The 4669-nt window shown below is 36.3% G+C and overlaps 1 long non-coding RNA gene across 1 annotated transcript; it reads left to right on the plus strand.

The window, feature by feature from the left end:
• The first annotated feature begins 1097 nt into the window (after positions 1-1097).
• LOC148129900 (uncharacterized) lies at positions 1098-4387 on the plus strand. The gene is made up of 3 exons (XR_015750412.1): positions 1098-1282; positions 1370-1893; positions 3233-4387. It is a non-coding gene; the product is annotated as an uncharacterized LOC148129900 (long non-coding RNA).
• Positions 4388-4669: the final 282 nt, after the last annotated feature.

Consider the following 4669-nt stretch of genomic DNA (forward strand, 5'->3'; position numbering starts at 1 on the left):
ATTTAACGCATTGATCTGCAGCAGCCATGGGGTTGCATCACCACTTGAAACAAATCCGCCTGCTGCTTTCTGAATGGTCACTTTTGACTTCAGTCTTCCAGTTAATCAGATGGCTAAAAACAGCCATGGATGTGCTCTGCTAGCCACACTGAAAGCCTATCCTTTTGCATGTTTATATTTAATACTTTGAGGGCATTCTTGGAACATGTTCTTCAGATTATGCAAGGAAGAGAAGCAATGTACTGTATATTAATAATGTACAGGTTTCTTCTCTCGTGTACACTGTATCTTTTCAGATTTGTGGATAACATAATATCTTGGATTCTACCACTTCTCTGACTTAATCCTGGGTTGATGTGATATAGACTTTCAGTTGGGCTGAACCAGAAACAAGCAATTAAAAATCAGAACCTAGAAAATTGGAAATGTTGGACTACTAGTCTGTAATTAGATATTTATTTGGTTTGTTTGTTTAAATAGAATAGAATAGAATAGAATAGAATAGAATAGAATAGAATAGAATAGAGTAGAGTAGAGTAGAGTAGAGTAGAGTAGAGTAGAGTAGAGTAGAGTAGAGTAGAGTAGAATAGAATAGAATAGAATAGAATAGAATAGAATAGAATAGAATAGAATAGAATAGAATAGAATAGAATAACAGAATTGGAAGGTACCTTTGAGGTCTTCTAATCCAACCCCCTGCCTAGGCAGGAAACCCTATAGACAAATGGTTATCCAACATCTTTTTTAAAACTTCCGGTGTTGGAGCATTACAATTTCTGGAGGCAAGTTGTTCCACTGATTAATTGTTCTCACTGTCAGGAAATTTCTCCATAGTTCTAAGTTGCTTCTCTCCTTCATTAGTTTCCACCCATTGCTTCTTGTCCTGCCCTCAGGTGCTTTGAAAAATAGCTTTCTTCGTGGCATCCCTTGAGATATTGGAACACTACTATCATGTCTCCCCTAGTCCTTCTCTTCATTAGACTAGCCATGCCCAGTTCCTGAATCCGTTCTTCATATGTTTTAGCCTCCAGTCCCCTAATCATCTTTGTTGCTCTTCTCTGCACTCTTTCTAGATCCTCAACTTCTTTTTTACATCGTGGCGACCAAAACTGGATGCAGTATTCCAAGTGTGGCCTTACCAAGGCATTATAAAGTGGCGTTAACATTTCATGTGATCTTGATTCTATCCCTCTGTTTATGCAGCCTAGAATTATATTGGCTTTTTTTGCAGCTGTTGCACACCACTGGATCATATTTAAATGGTTGTCCACTATTGAGCAAGGTACCACATATACTGTACTATGCATTTGATTTTTCTTGTCTAAATGTAGAACCTTACTTTTTTCACCATTGAATTTTATTTTGTTAGATACTGCCCAATGTTAAAGTCTGTCAAGATCTTTCTGTATCTTAAGCCTATCTTCTGGAGCATTGGCTATTCCTGCCAGCTTGGTGTCATCTGCAAATTTGATGAGTTCCCCATCTATCCCCTTGTTCAAGTCATTGATGAAGATGTTGAAGAGTACTGGGCCTAAAACAGAGCCTTGGGATACTCCACTGCATACTTCCCTCCATGTAGATGCAGTTCCATTGAGGACTACATGTTGAGTGCAGTTGGTCAACCAGTTATGAATCCATCTGGTGGTGATGCTGTCTAACCTACATTTTTCTACTTTATCTAGTAGTAGGTTATGGTCTACTTTATCAAATGCCTTACTGAAGTCCAGGTAAATATCCCATCATTATTATTGTTATGAATAATTCAAGGCAGTGAACCTATCCAACACACTTACCTCTTCCTATTTTTCCCACAACCTCAACAATCCTGTGAAGTGGATTGGACTGAGAAAAAGTGACTGACCCAAAGTCACCCAGCAGGCTTTCATGGCTAAGGCATGATTTGAACTCATGTTCTCCCACTTTCTAGCCTGGTGCCTTAACCACTAGACCAAACTTGCTCTCCATGAAGATATGAAGAGCAAGTCTGAACACATGGATATGTGGGTATCTTATCTTACCTGGGTAAGGGAAAAATGTAGAAGTCAACCAGAATAGGTAAGGACGCAGAAACATACCTGAGTTCAGGTAGCCCATATTATTTAAGCACAACCCATAAGGAACAAGAAGCATTGGCTATTTTTATTCTGCACAGGACGATCAAAAAGCCAGCTTGGATCAATTAAATCTATGCAGTGGCTGGTGTTTTTCATTATTAATTTTATTGATTAGCCCTTGGGCTATATCAAAGTGCAAAATTTCAGAAAGAAATTATTACTAAAATTTGATAAAGGCAATTTAAAATGGAATTGGATAAAAAAAACCATTTAAAATGAAATTGGAATAAAATACAATAATTTAATATATAGATTAATAAAATATGATAAAATTATCCATTGGTGTCACCTCTACAATCTACCCCAATCAGTCCCACATATGCCAACCATTTTGCTTAAGTACTGTGCTGTGTTAAATATTATTTTCAGATTCTCACCCTCTTATACAGGCATCAATCAAATAGGATGTGAGCCAGGAAAATAAAATAACAAGCATATAATAAATAAATAAATTTATAAAACAAATAAAAATAAAATAATAAATAATAAAACAAATAAAAAAACAATTAAATCTATCCAGTAGCTGATGTTTGTTTTTCTGCCCTTTCGGTTCTTTTGTTTGTATTCTTTTATTTTTGTATTCATTTTTATAATTTTAAGTGCAATGTTTAATAAAATAATTATTAAAAGAAAGAAAGTTACCACCTACACAATGTTGTCCAAAAGGAGAATGAAAAAGGCAAGTTGACAGTCAAGGCATGGCAAACAAATCCCCATCTCTTTGTACATATTGGAACATGCAAAACAACCTAGTATAAATCTAGGAGTTGCTGGCAGATATGTTCTCAGTCGTCTTATGGATCCCTAATGGAAAATATATAATTCTCTATGCAGCAATCTGAGAACTAACACAATATAATGAAGCAAGCACCAAATCTGATTACTTTATACATCATAGATCCTACAAGACACCTTGGCAGAAATATCCAAAAAATCAGCAAATACGAAGATGGGCTGCTACCTTTTATGGATTGCTCATTCCTGCCTTGAGCTTTTAATACAGTATATCGCAGCAGAGTGAATGGACTATCAATATTTCAAAAATGAAGAGAAATGAGTCATGGTAGCGTAGTGGTTAGAATGCAGTATTGCAAGCTGGCTCTGCCCACAGCCAGGAGGTCGATCCTAACTGGCTCAAAGTTGACTCAGCCTTCCGATGACAGTAAAATAAGGACCCAGATTGTTGGGGGCAATATGCTGACCGCGTAAACCATTTAGAGAGGGCTATGAAGAACTATGAAGCAGTACATAAGTCAAATTGTTATTGCTAACTATCATTCCCTCACTAACCTCAGCTCACAAAGTCAATCTTTGCAAAAAAAAAATAATGTTTAAAATACTGAAATGCCTCCCAAAGATCTTACGAATTAAGTAAAGTTTAAAAAATTTAAAATCTACTTTGGTTAAATGTAACCCAGTGAATAAAACAGGTGATTCCCTATTCTGCAACTATGAATCCGAGGAAATTAGGCAAGCCACTAAATTGAATTATAGTTATTATTCTGACAGATGGCTCTCTAAACGATGACAGATTTCTATTTTATTAATAACTTTAGTTTGTGTTTGTTGGTTTTGTTTTTGTGCTTTCTGTAACAACACATACTCATGCCATGTTAGCTGCATAGTGCAATTTAACTGGTATCGGTGATAACGGCTAACATCTGCTTCCTCTGGTAATAATACTGCATTGAATTCAAAACAAAATAGCAATGGAAGAAAGATCTATAAACTATATTTATCTCATATGCTTTTGAAAGTGAGCTCACCCTCTCCCCAGGGAGTGGATTCAGAACTCAGAAAAAGATATTGGATAGAATGTTTTCCAAAGCCTCACATCCCTTTGTTTGCTGTATGACATGACTATATTCTACATACTCTGGTCTGGTCCCTCTTACTCCTTTGCCTCAATTCAATGAAATATTTCTACTGAAAAGCCCAGGAAAGGAATAATGAATATCCTAGCCTTAAAGGGGATAGAAAAGTACTCCAAAATGGGTTTGTTTGCTTTAATATACAAGCTTCCAATCATTTCCCCCATGCGTACTACTTTCCATTCTACTTCATAAGCCTCATTGATTCAATTCCAGAGTTACTTTAGAGTTACAGGCTTTATTGATTGATTTTACTTGTAATGATTCTCGTCTTTGTAAGTGATGATGCATAAAAGATTGGTTTTAAACTTCCTCTTATGGTACATTGATTTAGTGTGATGAAATGTGGATATAAAGCTTTAAGCTAAATAGTTCTTGGTGCACGAGGGATGGTGGAGGTAAGGAAGGAGATGGGAAAAGCAGAAAAATGACTTGGGGGTAAAAACTGATTGGACCAAAACCAAAGGAGTTTGCAGAGGAAAAAGAGAGAGAGATCATTTAAGTCCCTAAGTGCCAAGCAAGGAATATAATAGCAACAACTGGAAAAATCCAAACAGGATAGTTTGCAGTGAACTGAGCTTGTCCTAAAATATTGAGGATGATGTATGTGGATGTTTATGTTTGGCAGAACATCAGAAATTATACGAAGCCCCAGAAGGAGAGGAGATGCTAGAAGTAAATCCG

Source organism: Notechis scutatus, chromosome 8 (genome assembly GCF_049901735.1).
Source record: "Notechis scutatus isolate UNSWTSFEM ecotype Mainland chromosome 8, rNotScu1.2, whole genome shotgun sequence".
In the NCBI taxonomy this organism is placed as follows: Eukaryota; Metazoa; Chordata; class Lepidosauria; order Squamata; family Elapidae; genus Notechis; species Notechis scutatus.